This window comes from Corythoichthys intestinalis, chromosome 10, assembly GCF_030265065.1.
Source record: "Corythoichthys intestinalis isolate RoL2023-P3 chromosome 10, ASM3026506v1, whole genome shotgun sequence".
NCBI classification, from domain to species: Eukaryota; Metazoa; Chordata; class Actinopteri; order Syngnathiformes; family Syngnathidae; genus Corythoichthys; species Corythoichthys intestinalis.
Genome location: NC_080404.1, coordinates 47,221,684 through 47,239,748, shown reverse-complemented (window position 1 = coordinate 47,239,748; position 18,065 = coordinate 47,221,684). Strand labels below are relative to the sequence as shown.

Here is an 18,065-nt window from a genome sequence, read left to right as displayed (position 1 = left end):
ATAAAAATGCTTGGGAAAGCATATTTAAGTGGAGATCATAGAACATTGTGAAGCTATTTGAACTTGAACCATTTTGAACTTGAAGCATCTGCTTCAACTGTATCATTATTCTGCAACCTTTAACTTTCCTCACGTCTCTTCCTCTTCTGCAGCCAACTCTAAATGAACAAAGAGGTGAAAAGGGAGTAGGACAAAGGAAGACATGAGCCGGGGCTCATTTCAATAAACGATCGGCTGGCCCAGTCTGTAGTTTTGGTCAAAAATGAAAACTCGTTAGCATTGATCTTGGCTTGGAGCTCCATTGAGCTGCACTCCCTTTGTGGTCTGACAGACGTGTAGAGGTGAAAGAGAGGGGACAGATTTTGGCAGATAACTTTTGGGATGGGACAGATAATGACAAAGCTGAGCAGTCAAAACAGAATACAGGGAATACTGGAAATAAAGATGAAGACAGAAAGTTAAACATTGACAGTACTATACAGGCTTTCCCCTACATATTAAAAATCGTGGCTCTTCGCCACACCAAAATAAAAGCTGCCACACCTTGTAAATGAATTTTTTGTTTTGTTTTTGTAAAATTCATTCTAATTATTAATTCGTATTAGTCAACATGACGTCTCAATGATGCTCATTTTTACACACTATTTGCCATAAGTCGTCTGAAATAGCACGACAAATTCAAATTGTTCTTTACACGCTTTATTTTGAAAAGCGCATCAGTTTTCTTACTGAAAGTTTACGCCTCGAGTACGTCGGCACGGAGATTGAAGTGAGAGAAAAATTCACAGAAAGGCATTTGAAGTTAAGGAATTTACTTCTGGCTTATACTGTAAAAACAACCTTAATATTGACATTGACGTAAATTCTTTATGGCGTGTCTTTGACCTGAATCGTCGCCACCTAGCATAGCATTTGCTCGGCGCTGACATCACTCGTAATTTCAGATGAGGGTTTCGAAGTACAGTATTTTGGAAAGACAAAAGTTCCTGAATACGAGGGAACAAAATGACCATTATTGTTGTCGTGATCTAGACCGTCACGTTCCTAAATATTTAATTAGCGTCTGAAGCTAATTAAATATTTCAGAACTAGGGCTGTCAAACAATTAAAAATTTTAATCGAATTAATTACAGTTTAAAAATTAATTAATCGTTATTAATCGCAATTAAAAGCATCTATAAAAGATGCTATATTTTCTGTAAATTATTGTTGGAATGGAAAGATAGGACAAGATGAATATATACATTCAACATACTGTACATAAGTACTGTATTTGTTTATTCTAACAATCAATCAACAAGATGGCATTAACAGGAACATTGTGTTAAAGTGATCCATGGATAGAAAGACTGGTAGTTCTTAAAAGATAAATGTTAGTACAAGTTATAGAAATTTTATATTTAAACCCCTCTTAATGTTTTCGTTTTAATAAAATTTGGAAAATTTTCAATCAAAAAATAAACTACCGGTAGTAGCTCGCCATTGTTGATGTCAATAATTACACAATGCTCATTGTGCTTAACCCAATAATATCAGTCGCACCAAAGTGCCAGCATAGGGCGACAAAAAACACAAGTAACAAGTGAGCATGATACTGTGCTGTCATTTTAATCTGTTTGAGCGGGGCATGTGCGTTAATTGCGTCAAATATTTTAACGTGATTAATTTAAAAAATTAATTAGCCCCCCCCCCCCCCCCCCCCCGTTAACGGGACAATTTTGACAGCCCTATTCAGAACGTGAGGCACACACTCCCCAGTTCCGAAGGTATTAGCGCTCACGTTCTGAGTAGTAGAAATAACTAAATGGTTATGGCAAGTGGTGTATTTTAATGTTTATATTAAGATTTCAAATGAGGCACGATCACTGCTGGAGACGCAGATCAGGAAAGCGCACAGTTCAGCGTAGGAGAACTCTCAACTAATAAGCAACCAGAGAATTTAGCTGGGACCCAAAATGGACAGAAATGGCAAAGTTCAAGTCATAGCTGTACCACACAAATCAAAGTGAGTGTTAAGAATCCTGCACCTATTATTTTTTTAAAATAACCATAAATTAATAATTGTATTATTTTACCTTAAATTCTGGTGATGAAAAAGGTTCATTGTCTATAAACTATAGACATTACACTAACCGACCACTTTATTAGGTACACCTGTCCAACTGCTCGTTAACACTTAATTTCTAATCAGCCAATCACATGGCGGCAACTCAGTGCATTTAGGCATGTAGACATGGTTTAAGACAATCTCCTGCAGTTCAAACCGAGCATCAGAATGGGGAAGAAAGGTGATTTGAGTGACTTTGAACGTGGCATGGTTGTTGGTGCCAGAAGGGCTGGTCTGAGTATTTCAGAAACTGCTGATCTACTGGGATTTTCACGCACAACCATCTCTAGGGTTTACAGAGAATGGTCCGAAAAAGAAAAAATATCCAGTGAGCGGCAGTTCTGTGGGCGGAAATGCCTTGTTGATGCCAGAGGTCAGATGAGAATGGCCAGACTGGTTCGAGCTGATAGAAAGGCAACAGTGACTCAAATAACCACCCATTACAGCCAAGGTAGGCAGAAAAGCATCACTGAACGCACAGTACGTTGAACTTTGAGGCAGATGGGCTACAGCAGCATAAGACCACGCCGGGTGCCACTCCTTTCAGCTAAGAACAGGAAACTGAGGCTAGAATTTGCACAAGCTCATCGAAATTGGACAATATAAGATTGGAAAAACGTTGCCTCGTCTAATGAGTCGATTTCTGCTGCGACATTCTGATGGTAGGGTCAGAATTTGGCGTCAACAACATGAAAGCATGGATCCATCCTGCCTTGTATCAACGGTTCAGGCTGGTGGTGGTGTAATGGTGTGGGGAATATTTTCTTGGCACTCTTTGGGCCCCTTGGTACCAATTGAGCATCGTTGGAACGCCTCAGCCTACCTGAGTATTGTTGCTGACCATGTCCATCCCTTTATGACTACAATGTAACCAACTTCTGATGGCTACTTTCAGCAGGATAATGCGCCATGTCATAAAGCTGGAATCATCTCAGACTGGTTTCTTGAACATGACAATGAGTTCGCTGTACTCAAATGGCCTCCACAGTCACCAGATCTCAATCCAATAGAGCACCTTTGGGATGTGGTGGAACGGGAGATTCGCATCTTGGATGTGCACCCGACAAATCTGCACCAACTGTGTGATGCCATCATGTTGATATGGACCAAACTCTCTGAGGAATGCTTCCAGCACCTTGTTGAATCTATGCCACGAAGAATTGAGGCACTTCTGAAGGCAAAAGGGGGTCCAACCCGTTACTAGCATGGTGTACCTAATAAAGTGGCCGGTGAGTGTATAACCTGGCATATTCCTTATACAAAAAAATTACAAGACAGATGGCGCAATTACATTGAAAGAAGTATATTTCATCTCATTGAAACAAATCATTATATGAATTTGCACTAACAATCAGAAAAGTAACTCTGATTTCTGATTTCAGATTTCTCTGCAATGAATAGAGTAAGACATTTGGTCAACTGTAAAATGTAAGTTAGAAATGCTTGAGTGCCTTCATTTCCTAGATCAAATTTTTTTCTTGTTCCTGTGTAGGTGAAGACAGACTTGAGAATCAGGGGGACCATCTTGCAGCACGCCTCACTAAAAATTGACCATTTATTGCTGATTTCCCTCTTTATTTTTTTTTTTAGTCCAGGAAAATCAAATGTTCGCAGGCAGGATGCAAACTTTGCAAAGGTTAAGGTTCTTAGAAAAGTATAAATGTTGTTGAAAAAAAACTTATTCGTCATGATATGAAACAAATTCGCCGCAGCACATGATGGGGTCGTCCGACTCTGACGCGGCCCACCACCACCGCAGCTTAAAAAAATCCGAGGGGAAAGACTGCTATAACATGTAAATTATGGTGTTTTGTCGTAAACCCCTGAATACAATATGTTTAAATTAAACCACACACATTTCAGTCTAAATCCCACTCCAGAAAATCCATGTTATCAAACACTTCTTGACAGCGTCAATCAAACCGGAGCATTAGACTGATTTTTTAAAACATTTTTTTTTAACATCAGCATTATATAATCGTGAGGAAGGAGACAGGGTGAGGGGGAGGAATGTGAAGAAGAGCAAATTAGAGTGCATAGCAAGCGGGGGCTCTCGTTGGTTTTATTTAGAAATATAGCCAGGACATTTGTGTCGCGCCAAAGAAAATGCAGATGGGCAATTATAGCGACATTATATTTTCCACATGCAAACATCCTCACGGAGAGGTGTTAATATTTTAGATGCTGGGGATTGATTAGAAGGTATTATGGCGATGCGACACAAAGACCATTGTAAAACAAAACAGTATCTATTTGTAATAATGTAAACGTAAATCAACAGAGTAAGACCATAGCTGAGAAAGCTTTTTGTCATCAGTTCGACTCACCATGTTTGGTAGGAGAAAAAAAATAGATATATATATACTAGGGCTGTCAAAATTATCGCGTTAATGCGCGGTAATTATTTCCTTTAATTAATCACGTTACAATATTTGACGCAATTAACGCACATGTCCAACTCAGACAGTATTCTGCCTTTTGGTAAGTTTTAAAGCAGGGTTTTTTGTGCTGTCTAACAGCGAACTCTTGTGGTCGCTTTGAGACATGGTTTATTGCTTTCTTGCCAGTTCAATATGGCTGCACGACGTCTCGGGCTGACGCCTACGTGGTAATGTTGTGCTAATATGATCCTTGGACAAGATTTGTCTGTAAGTATGGTTGTTGTAAAGAATGTACATATTATGTTAGTAAGCGAAATGTTATATTTTTTGTATGAGACGCTTTTTGTTTATGTTTAGTGAACCTGTATAGCGTGCTAAGCTAACGTTGTTGCTAATGCAATGCTTGTGTACTTTTTTTTTTGGGAGTTTTACTAAGGTCTAAAGAGAACAATGGTTTGAGGCCATTTTATTAATAAATCAGATGAAAAAGGGAGAAGTCTGATTATTAAGGCGTCGTTCACTAGCTTTGGAAAAAGTAGACGCTTCGGAGTGAGGACAGCATAGACAGATTTAAATGACAGTAGAGTGAAATGCCCACTACAGTCCTTATGTCCTGTATGTTGAATATATATATCCATCTTGTGTCTTATCTTTCCATTCCAACAATTTATTTTACAGAATATATATATAATTTACGGAAAAATATGGCATATTTTATAGATGGTTTGAATTGCGATTAATTACGATTAATTAATTTTTAAGCTGTAATTAACTCGATTAAAAATTTTAATCGTTTGACAGCCCTAATATATACGTATATAAGTAGTCACCCCACTCACCCCGAAATCAAGTGTAGTGGTCAAATAATTCTGTTTTGGTGCTTTTTTGTTTGCAAACTGAAGACTTTGATTTCATACAGGAAGACTAGATTTGAACCCACATCCTCGAAATTGTGAGGCGGATGTTTGTGGAACATCAAAAAGGATTTTTATTTTTCAAAACATATAAGAAAATTGGAACATAAGTATAATGTTAAGTTAAAATAAAAATAATAATAAAAATACTGTTTTCTGAGTGAATCTCGGATCCATACGGGCTCCAGTAGGTCTCCTGCAATATTTGCGGTGACTGAGTTGTAATTCAATGGAAGATTCATCTGAAAAATCCCTCTTTTGCCACAAAACAGTGAAGTTTGGTGGTGGCAAAATCATTGTCTGGGGTTACATCCAGAATGGGAGTGTGCGAGAGATCTGCAGGGTGGAAGGCAACATAAATAGTCTGAAATATCAACAAATCTTAGCTGCCTCTTACATTCCTAACCATAAAAAGGGACAAATTCTGCAGCAGGATGATGCTCCATCGCATACTTCAATCTTTACCTCAAAGTTCCTCAAGGCAAAGAAGATCAAGATCCTCCAGGACTGGCTAGCCCAGTCACCAGAAATGAACAGCATGAAAGAGGAAGCATGGAAGACGAAACCCAAGAATGTTGATGAACTCTGGGAGGCATGCAAGACTGCTTTCTTTGATGTTCCTGATGACTTCATCAATAAATTGTATGAATCCTTGCCGAACCGCATGGATGCAGTCCTTCAAGCCCATGGAAGTCACACAAAATATTCAATTTGGATCTCACAGCACCACTACTTAATTCGCTTATGCTATGTGTAAGATAAGCTTGTTTTTATATGCCAAATATATTATGCCAGTTTGCTCTCCCACAGCTTTTATACGCGCACTCCCAAGCTATTATGAAGAATACAGTTTTAGCCCATAATCATGTGCTTACCGGCGATTGCTCACACTCTGCTGATAAATAGATACACACACATATGTTGATTCATCACACAACGTCTCAGTACTTTTCCACCAAGCCACAGTACTTTGAGTGCAAATGTGTGTTCAAAACAAAGATATCTTACCCGCTCAAGAGTGTGACTGTTAATTCAATCAAGAGTGTAACTGTTCAATCAATGACTAGAATACTGCCACGTTGGACAACAGTGTTGTAACTGTATTCCGCCCAGCAACAAGCCCTCAATAAAAGTTAGCAGCACGGGAGAGTTCAGAGAGAGACTCTAATGAGACAGCATTGATCGCGGAACTCTGTCTCATGGCTCTCCCAACCTGCAGGTTGAAAAATGTCAACTCTCTGACTCTGTCTCACCGTGCCCTGCCTTTTGTCAGCTTGCCTTGGGTAAATAACTAAGTTAAAGAACGAGTTTTAGACCCAACATTATGTCACATATTTTTGTATCTGAAGTACATTTTTATGTTCAATTTTCACACTACTTTCTGTAGGCGACAAAACTTTTGTCTTGCCAAAATTTGACCTTTATGTCTTCATTAAATGATAAATCTTTTTTCAGTGAAACAAATATATTTTTGTACATTCAACATCATTTGGGAGGGTCTTAGCTTTCATATGAGCCATTTCTGAAACCAACTGAATAATTAAAAGTCAGGTTATTAGCAATTGTTTCTACAAAATGGATAAGCGACAAGACTTTTGTCAGGGACAGTAGATTGTTTAATCAGTGGCATTAATATATGTGCTTCTAATAAAACATTTTAGTGAAAGAGGACAATTGTGGCTTCTTAGAGCATGCAGGTCTTTAAGTCAGAGGTTCCCTTTAAGCATTTATTCACAAGAATTTTCAACGTAAAAAGCTCTATGTGGTAATAAGTCGGCGCCACAGTGGCTTAAAGACTAGCAGCACATTTGACACAGTATTTACGTAAAATAAATGCTAACTGCCCGTTTTTTTGTTTTTTCGCTTTTAACCAATAATCAAGACTGTTTTATGTCCATATCTATAAAGAATTCAGGGATTTAAGCATTTATTCACAAGAATGTTCAACGTAAAAAGCTCTTCGTCTGCGTTTCCACTCGGTCAGCTTTGACGGAGATATTAATCGGCCCCACGCTCCGTCAATATATTATATAGTCTATGCCACGGTATACCTTGAAACCGGTAATCGGCACATGTCTAGTGCGGACACAGCAAATTATTAAGCTTGAGCACGATAAACCGATACGACCGGATATCCGGTTTTACAGGTGAGAGATACAGCTGTATCGATAGCAAAGTTACCATTCGACAGTAATTAGTCATTAAATATTCAATGAACCGATAGTAGAGATAGAATTCGGCTATCGCGAGCACAAGAATCAGCTTCTAATGCCTAGTTCAATGCATTGCTTAATATGATAATAATTTAGCTTTTACCTCACATGCTGCGCTTGTCATTCACCACACAGCGCACTTAGATTGTGACCGCCATCGTGGTTGCCTCAACTTCCCATTCATTTCGGCAGAACCGCTAGTAGTCGCCGTCATTACCCGATCGTCACTGGCGTTTCATAACAACGCGAGAGCTAACAAAACCACTGTAACGCACGCTCCGTAGCGTTTTCTTAACCGCCCAAAACGAAACTACTAGCGGCAACGAAGCAACATGCTAAAACAATGGACAGTTTGCGCACCATGCCAGCGACGTGCAGGGATTGATTTTCAACGCACCCAGGAAAAAATAAGTCGCACTTCGAAGTGACGAAGGCAGCCAGATCTGTTCGCATGGGACAGAGCTAGTGTGAAAGAATAGGAAAGCGGAAAAAATAATTGATGTTTGTGAAAAGCTGCAACTTTTTTGTGAATAGTTGCTTATAGTATTATTCATTTTTTCTTCTGATGTGCAATGTTTGGTATGTTTATACCCCCTGGCATATTTGTGTTCTTTTGTTTTTTGGTTTGTATTATTGATTATTTTCTGTCTACTTCTTTGTTTGTATTGCTGTTTATTCTGTCGTGTTGTTGTTAATAAAAAATAAATAAATAAATACAATAAAAAATTTTTTTTAAAAAGACAGCTAGTGTGAAGCGGTACAGCGATCGTGAGTTTTTAACCCTAAAAATTAACCCACTACAATGGTGGAAAGGGCGGCATATTGTTTCCACGATACGCAGTGTACTTAAACATGAACATGTGGATCAATTGATCTTCCTCAAGAAAAATCTGCCCTTCAAAAAAGATATAGACAGTGATGACGAATAAAAAAATGTGGAAGCACAGGCATAAGTGAATGACTTTGCTGTGTATAAGGTTAATGTAATGATTATAGACAGGGGTGCACATAATTTTTTTGCCCAGGTTCTCAGAGGAGGACCTGGAGATGTGACTTGGTCCTCATTGAGCTTGAGAGCCGACCCGCCTGATGCGATAAAATTATGACAAGCTTTACTTAGAGCCAATTACCTTTAATTAATTATATTAACAATTAATGCTCGATTAACATCAACTGGCACAACAAAATTGCCATTACTTCGAAGTGAAATGTAAAGAAATAAACATAAAAGCACCAATTCAAAATAAAGGGCATTATGTGGCTCCCACATTAACTCCAAGCCTTTGTAAAAGTGGGATGCCCTCCTCCTCATAAGAGCTCATTGAACGTACATGTTTAGCTTTGTGAAATGCGAGCAAAAACACGTTTGTCAGTGCATAGCGCTGTGCAGGGCGAGTGGGGTGCTGTCTGACATCAATAGTTTGCTTAAGTGCCACATGCTCTGTTTTTTTCGTGCTTTTCAAAGTTTGGATGGCTGAAATTCTTTGACCCTACTACATAAAATGCGCTGCTTTTATTAGCGACATTGGAATTCTCACGGCAAATTTTGTACCACATTTCCGTGCAAGCATCATTTGCTTCTAGCCATGGTACCTACCTCCTGCAGCCACTTTTCAGCAAATGTCCTTTTTTTCGGTAGCTCCGGTGACGTCTCTCTCGTCTGTCTGTCTTTTGACGGGGGTGGGGGAACACGGAAATAATTACAGGTGTAGGCTCACTATCCTATTCCCCTCACTATCCACTCGCTCTCGCTATATGATTGACCGAAGAGTCGAAATGCTCTCCCGTGATTGGCCGAAGAGTCGAAATGCTCTCCCGTGAAATGCCTGTTTAAAAATGTTCCCGTTGTTACTTGTTGCGTTCGTTTAAAAGTGCTCATTTAAAAAGGAAAATCGATGGATGATACTACACACAGAGCGTATTATTAACAAATGCTAAAGTTGTATATTCATATAGCGAGAATAAGGAACGTCACTGACAAGCGCAGGCCCCCGCGAGTGGATAGTGAGGGGAATAGGATAGTGCGCCTACATCTGTATGTAGTATTGTACTCAGTGGGGCCTGCCTCTTTGACATTTTGAGAAGTGATTTTCTCGTGTCCGCCGCAAATGCAGTGGTCAGCCATCGGTACGCAAAAGCATATGGAATCCGTTGAGGGCCCGCGCGTCACTGGCATTATATTTTATTATCAATCCCATCCAACAAAATGACGGTCATACAGTAAGCTTTATTTTTTTTTTTTTTTGTCATAGAAAAAATAAAACATAACATTGGTATGAAATGTTGTTGTTTAATGTAATCTTTAATATTTTTTTATATGTTTAAAATACTGTATGAACACACACAACAAATGTTTACTATCGTATCGTTTTCACTCTGTATCGAACCGTATCGTTCTTAAACTGTATCGAATCGCTCGGCCTTAAAAATGTATCGTTTTTTTAATCGAATCGTAACCTGTGTATCTAGATACGTATCGAGTCGGCTTCATGCCAGAGATTCCCAACCCTACAAATTATGTCATCGACCCCCGAAAGGTTATAGGAACTTCAGATGGTTCCTATATTGAGAAAGCCCCTGCAGTAGCAACCACTCCTAAATTGGTGATTTACACCCTTGTGTTCATCCTATGTCTATACAGCTTATCCTGTTCCGGGTCGTAGCTAGATTTGAGGAGAATGCAGACTTAATCTAGGAATGGTCATGTTACATTTCACACACTGGTATAATGCCGGTCGACCATTAATGCTCACACTCAGTCAGACCATCACTGAGTAGGAATTATGCTGTCTGCGCGAGTCAGGCAAATTTAGAAGGAAAAAAACTGGGACCAGAGCCTAAGTGGCAATTTTATCCAATCAAATAGTTCTCAGGTCTCATTTGGGCAGATCCCATCAGCAGTCAGAGGTGGGTTGAGAGAGTGTGCAGTCACAATGCTTATGATCGTAACAGAGATGTCTGCTCGTTTGCCATACTCCAATTTTATATTTGTCATCCTCATCCTTCCTCAATGGATGCAAAAGCTCAAGATTGACGAGCTAAAGAGAAGCGCAACAAGTACAGGATGCCTGGAGACAACCGCAGGGGTTCACAAGATTCCTGGTGGCAGCTCCAATCCGCTACTAGGAGTCCCACTGCACCAAATTTCACATGTTAACAGCTGTAGTATGCCCTGGAAACAATTTCATTCGGAAACTGTTAAAAGTATCATTTTACCCAAGGGGAACTGCATGAGTCAGTAAATAGGCTGTGCGTGACATCCATCATCGCCCAGTAAAAGGGACAGGAAGAACTTTTAAACTGTGTGCATGTAGGTAATTGTATGCGCACGTGTGTGCGTGCATGTCTGCGCGTATGTATGCATGAGCTCATTCTTTTGTAGAGGTGATATGATCCCGCATTGTGCTTTGTGAGGTGGAAGAGCAGATTACTGCTGCACACTTCTATAATTACCTCTCATCTCTCAGCCGCTGCTCTCAAACACAACAGGGAATGCTAGGCGGGCTACCACAAACACGCACACAGCGGAACGCTCGACAAGCACAACGTGAGCAAGCTGAGGGGGATTATTTCTAGAGGGTTATATTTCACTTGAATGTTGATTTGAAAACACCCACACTGCCTTTAAGTAACACAGGTTAGCGGAGAGAGCATACACACACACTTTTCGCCACACACGAGTTGCTTGCAAGCAAGAATGACTCACCTGAAGCTACCCTTCCCACACAAAAACCCACTTAATAATCCATCCTCACAACTATACTTGTGCTTTACAGCTTTTTTTTGTGTGTAGGGGCTTTGACAGAAAAACACCTGTCACAGTATGAACACACTGGCTATTATTTTACATCATGTGATACAATATAAATAACTTAAATTTATTCACATAAAACTGTAGCCTTCATATGTAGACTACAATTATCAGCATCTGACTTAAAGGGGAACTGAAGAGCTTTTCAGATTTCGCTCTTAAGTGTTTTACTCAGTTGAATTGTATTAAATGCGTCATCCGCTCTCTCAAAAAGTCACATAAAAAAAAAATAAAAATAATTGACCGTGTAGTTTTTGAGTTATGGCCATAGCAACACCATAGCAACGAGGGACGCGCTGTCCTGCCGACCCCTACCTCGTGACGTAACTTCCAGGAAGCCTCGCCACCATTCTGAACACGGAAATATAGCACCACGCTATCCTCGCCATATATTGCAAACATTTTCTGGGTTTTACTCGCGGGATTCGTCATGCCATCTCGATGTGTAGCGATATGAATTGCTCACAGGAAGACTCGAGACTCTAGGAGTGGTCCAAAAAAAACCTTCTCCTGCAAAGGTTTGGACCGTTTTTGTTAGCATGCATACAGGTCCCCAATCGGCTCATTGTTTTCATCATTTCAGCCACGACAGCTTTGAAAACCTACAACAATGCAACCTTGGTTTTCCAAAGACGTAAGTAGAACATTAATGGCTTTTTTTTTATAAACGAGGGGGACTCCTACTGCCAGTTTGTTGAAGTGCGACATTTTTTTATTTATTTTTTTTTGCTGTTGGCCTGTCATAAGTAGATAGGTTGGCTGACATGTCGTCTACTCATGTGATTTTATTACTATATCAATAGGTGTTATGTAAATTCAAATGTCCCCAGCACCAAATAGGTCCTTGGCTCGTTTTTTATATTTTAACATCAAGGTCTGCCTATTTGAAGAGGGAACAATAGCATCAAATAGATGCTGCTATGACTGGGGCATTATTATTTGATCACCAAGAAATTATTATTAAATTAAAATTGGGATTCATCCAATATTTTCATGCTGCTGTGATTTTTTTTTTTTTCCTCCAGGAAGCCAAACATAAAAAATTAAGTGGCGGAAACCCTCAACACGATGAAAAAAGCGTTGCAAGTCAGTTGCCACCCAGTTTCCCAAAATCAAGAGAGAGTGGGTCGAGTCATATGATGACCGAAGTGATGCGGTGTCCAGCGATGACGACTGAAGCGATACTATGAGGCCTGCCAGATGCTGAATTTCTTCCGTCTGCGACATCAGATGATGATGATTTAGGAGAAATAAATGTAGCAAATTTTGATGATATGAAATCATAAACTAGTCATATATACAGTACACATTTTTTAAAAGAAAAATCAAGTTACCTTCATATTTTAATGATAATGCATTATCTTTGTATAGAGAACACTTCATGCTACAGAAAAGAGTAAATACATATTTCCCACTGCCATTATCATTTTTCAATGTTGCGCTAGTCCGTTGCTATCCTAACTTTGTGTTGCTTACTAAAATTATGCTCTTTGATGTGTGCCGTTGTGTGCTTGGTATAACGTGTCACAATCTGACAACGAAAGCTAATGCTGATTCAACATAAACCTGGTATCATTTATTATTGCGGCCTATTGAATATTTTTTCAGAATGTAATATAATTACAATATATTATATACCAATAGAATACATTAAACAGTCAACAAAATGTGTCAATGTTGTTAACAATTTATGGTTTTATTTTTTTAATGAAATTCATGCCCCTGTCAGTGCTTCAGCCTCCGCAAGTTTGGCTCTCACGTCTGGGATCTCCTGATGACACAGGCATACTCTTGGAAGGGTAATTACTTGACGGTTTACAGCAACACCTGGAAAATAAAATGGTTTTGTCATTTATTTTGAAATATCAATACCATATCATTCATTTAGCCACATTTGGGCTAGCTTTATCATATTTAGATCGGTAGGAGCTGTCCCATTACCTAAAATCCAGTTTTAGCTATGTGTAGAGCATTCATTTAGCCACATTTGGGCTAGCTTTATCATATTTAGATCGGTAGGAGCTGTCCCATTACCTAATATCCGGTTTTAGCTATGTGTAGAGCATTCATTTAGCCACATTTGGGCTAGCTTTATCATATTTAGATCGGTAGGAGCTGTCCCATTACCTAATATCCAGTTTTAGCTATGTGTAGAGCATGGAAAAATATACAACCATGTAATCGCATTCTAATAAAAAAAAATCACGATGCTGGATTTACCACTCTCCCGTTCGTGAAGTGTCGAGCTGTCAATTGGCGTCATGACGCCATCTGCTGTGTCAAGTAAATCGCCGTCATCTGACGCCTCAGGTTCAAACATGTAGGGATTAATTGTAGTTCATCTTTCCTGGGAGCCTTTGCCATCGGTAGCGTCACGAAAGAGCGATCCTGAATGGTTACCTTTGGTGGAAATATCACTGACATCATTGTTGCTGCTATGTTAGCTGTAAGTAGTCTTCTGTTGCCTACGTCACACTTCCGGGTTTGCGAAGGGACCATTAACGGAGTGCAAAAAAACTAAAAAAACGCAAATTATCCTTACAATTACGTGTTGATAATGTCATGGTTGTTTTGACGAACTTGTCCCAAGTTTATATTCATAAAATTACACCAAAATCCGGAAAGGTCTTCAGTTCCCCTTTAAAGAGTCAATCTCAGTTCAAAATAACTCATTTGTTACACTTAAAAATTGCTATTTAATGGTTCTTGAAGGTTGCTGTTGACATAAATCTGGTGCAGTTTTAACGCTGACGTGACTGAAGTCTTGGAGTGAAGTCTGGTCAACATTTTTATCAATATGCGCAGCTCAATAATCACCTTCTTTATCTTTAGTTTTCGCAGGCAAGTCATGATTTTCTAGTACTTTGTCAAGAACAACCCAAAGGGTGAGGGTTCTGTATCTTATCTATTTCACATAAATCAGGCCTAGACACTATACCGTTACACAAAAAAAAAAAAAAAAAACTTAAACCCACCTAAGCGTCATTAATATTGTGATTGTCCTATGTGATAAAGACAATAAGGGTGTGTAAATGCAATCAGGACTCCAGAATAACATTTTTTACAAGAAGCACAGTGGCCCCTAACATCAAATTTTAAGGGCACAAGCAGAAGATTCAGGGGCGCACACTGTAAATCAGCATGCAATGTTTTCCGCTAATTTTCACAGTTTAACCATTCGCGGAAGTGGCCGAAAATGTCATCGGTTGTAATTGACTTTCCTATATATGAATTAAAATTAAGACTTGGCCGGTAAAATGTTGTCTGTAAAAGCTGTAAGGTAATAAAACAACAAAAATGAGTGAAATGAACTAGGGCTGTCAAAATTATCGCGTTAATGGGCGGTAATTAATTTTTTTAATTAATCACGTTAAAATATTTGACGCAATTAACGCACATGCCCCGCTCAAACAGATTAAAATGACAGAACAGTGTAATGTCCACTTGTTACTTGTGTTTTTTGGAGATTTTTCGCCCTCTGCTGGCGCTTGGGTGCGACTGATATAATGCGTTTCAGCACCATGAGCATTGTGTAATTATTGACATCAACAATGGCGGGCTACTAGTTTATTTTTTGATTGAAAATTTTACAAATTTTATTAAAACGAAAACATTAAGAGGGTTTTAATATCAAATTTCTATAACTTGTACTAACATTTATCTTTTAAGAGCTACAAGTCTTTCTATCCATGGATCGCTTTAACAATGTTAATAATGTTAATGCCATCTTGTTGATTTATTGTTATAATAAACAAATACAGTACTTATGTACCGTATGTTGAATGTATATATCCGTCATGTGTCTTATCTTTCCATTCCAACAATAATTTACAGAAAAATATGGCATATTTTAAAGATGGTTTGAATTGAGATTAATTACGATTAATTAATTTTTAAGCTGTAAATAACTCGATCAAAATTTTAATCGTTTGACATCCCTAAAATGAACACACACAAAAAAAAAATTCTATAGTGTGTCAAAATTATTTTTCAAACAGATCATGTTACTAGCACCTAAGAGAGTCATTTGCTTTGCTTAGCCAAAATAAAACACCTGAGGACAGAAGAGGCAAGATGGATAGACGTAATTTTTTCAAAGCTTTCAAAAGCGACAACAATGACTGAGCGAGAACCAAGGATTGAAGATGTGGACCATGAAAAGCTGGAGAGTACCGCCAAAATGGTGAGCGGAGTTTCGGTTTGCCCCACTAAAGACGTTAATTGTACAACAGAGCCACCACCGGGCGTACCAAATTCAATGGACAATGATCTTGGCCAAAAGCATAGCTGTCCTAAGCAGCCTGATTTAGAATTCCCCTACAAAAATGATGGGAAACAAAAAAAAAAAAAAAAAAAAAAGCTAATTTTTCAACACATTATTATGAATATATAAATATTCCTGGCTGGAATATTCAGTCAAAAAGGATGCGGCGTAAACAGAAAAACGCGAGTGCTCACACACGTAAGCACACCCCCAGACACACCGCTGGGATGCCTGTATGTACGAGCATAGGCTAAGCCACTATCCAAGCATATATCTTATAAGTTATATATATTGCTAACACTGCGTTTCGGGGTCATCAACATGTTTTTCCCCTCCATGCCACAAAAGTCAAACTCCACCTATGAATTTAACCGATAAATACTTTCTTAATAAATGTGTAAATCTAAAAACTGAATCGATATTTTATTCTCTATTAGTTTTGACATCAACCAGTATACTCCTTTGAAATTAAATTAACATGCAATTTTTTTTTAGGGAGATCTACCAGTAATATGGATGCAGAGTGTCACAATTGATGACAAAAAAAATAAGTACATGAAAAAGAAGTTAAATAAAGCAGAATCTAAAGATTGTCATGGGTTTAAGTCAGGGGTCAGGAACCTTTTTGACCGAGAGCGCCAAAACACCCAACATATGTTAAAACGTAATTCAACGAGAGCCATATCGTCTATGTGTGTGTCTTTGTGTGTAACAGTGGCCGAGACAGGCAGTGCCTCTCCGGGCGCCCAATCACGAGTCTCACTCTCTTGGAAGTGGCGAAATTTGACAGTCCAAAAAGTCACGAAAGTGAAATCGATTTCGCATCTGTGTGACTTGAGGTACTACGCAGTTCCCTTTCATTGTTTAATTTTCCCCTATGCATTGTTTTATATACTCAAATTCGCTCAGCATCGAGACGGGAGGGGCCGACCCCACCCGGCGACCGCTTCACAATCGTCCACAGTCACATTTTTCTTCTATTGTATTTTCCCTTGGCAAACCAGCTCGTCACATTACTACCAACAAGTGGATTTAACCGTGAAGGAGTTTGTCAACAACAGCAACAACTAAAACGCAATGTTACTGGTTGCGCATGTGTGAGTAAATGAAAAAAATACTCGCACTGTTAAGCCTATCGCAATATGCAATAATTCCATTTATCGCACGGTAAATGAAAATGAAGGCGGCAAGTTTTCCGCTGCGATTTATCGTCTCGTGTGCACGTGCTGTTAAAAGTTCGGATTCCTTGTTACCAACTACGCAAAATGCATCTTCATTACGGGTCCGGCAAAAAATAGCGCTGGAGCCAATCCGTTCCCATTATATCCTATTGTTCAATGAATACCGGCCGCGTCAGTGCTCCGGATTGCCCAAACCATCCGGCGTGCCGGATCCTGCCGGATGGTTTAGGCCATTTTTTCTTTTTGCCAGAGACGCATTAGTCAAAATAGGCGGAGCCGGGCATGGAGTCAACAGCCCAGTTGCTTATTCACGGTTTAACCAGCGAACATGGACGAAGAAGGCTTCATCATGGAGGTGGAAAGTCACAAAGTGCTTTATGATGCAGCAGATCATCATGATCAGGACAACATTAAAAAGGAGGCTGTATGATGTCCTATTATGTGCGTTTTTCTGGCAATGATATAAAACACACAACGTGCTGACTTTTTTTTTTTTTTTTTTTATTAACAAGCGGTACTAACAACACTTCCTCAGCCTGCGGCTCTCGGCAGCCTGTGCCGCGTCACATAAACAAAACAACATCACCGTTGCCAGCGCTTCAGGGTGCCTCGGAAAACATCCAATCAGAATATTACACATGGAACGCCAACCAGAAGCTTTGAGGGGAAAAGTTTTCATTTGTCTAAGAGTGTGACAATTTCGATATATCGCGATATTTTGCAACCTGATCGGTTATCGATATGCTCCCGCCAAGTATCCCGCCAAGTAATTGCTGTATTGTGATATCGTGAGATAATTGTTATCGTGAGCCTTGTATCGCGAATCGTATCGTATCGTGAGGTTCCCACTCCTAGTCTAAATGCTTAAGTTATTAAGTGCAGTTTTTGTTTTTTTTTCTTGAAAAAGACATTTTATTTCTTCTGTGTTTCTGTGCGGTATTAATATTGTTGTCTTTTACTGAAGAGGCATGGTCTATTGTTTTTAGTTGTGATTTCTTAAAAAGTATTTTTGAATTTAAGAGTAAACATTTATCACGTTTAAATGGGTGTACTTGATCTATTAATATATACTGTATTCTCACTGTTATTGTAAATTGGTTTTAAAAAAAAATGGGGGGGCACAATGATATCGCATATCGCAATAATTTATGACATAAATTATCGCACACTAAAATTTGTTATCGCAACAGGTCT

At 39.0% G+C, this 18,065-nt stretch overlaps 1 protein-coding gene and 1 long non-coding RNA gene across 4 annotated transcripts in view; both read right to left on the bottom strand.

Annotated features, from left to right (window-relative positions):
- LOC130922947 (Kv channel-interacting protein 2) overlaps positions 1-18,065 on the bottom strand; it is a 311,907-nt gene that overhangs the window by 280,558 nt on the left and 13,284 nt on the right. The window lies entirely within an intron of this gene.
- LOC130922948 (uncharacterized) lies at positions 13,102-14,828 on the bottom strand. Its single transcript, XR_009064618.1, has 2 exons — positions 13,647-14,828; positions 13,102-13,253 (listed from the first exon to the last, which is right to left on the bottom strand). It is a non-coding gene; the product is annotated as an uncharacterized LOC130922948 (long non-coding RNA).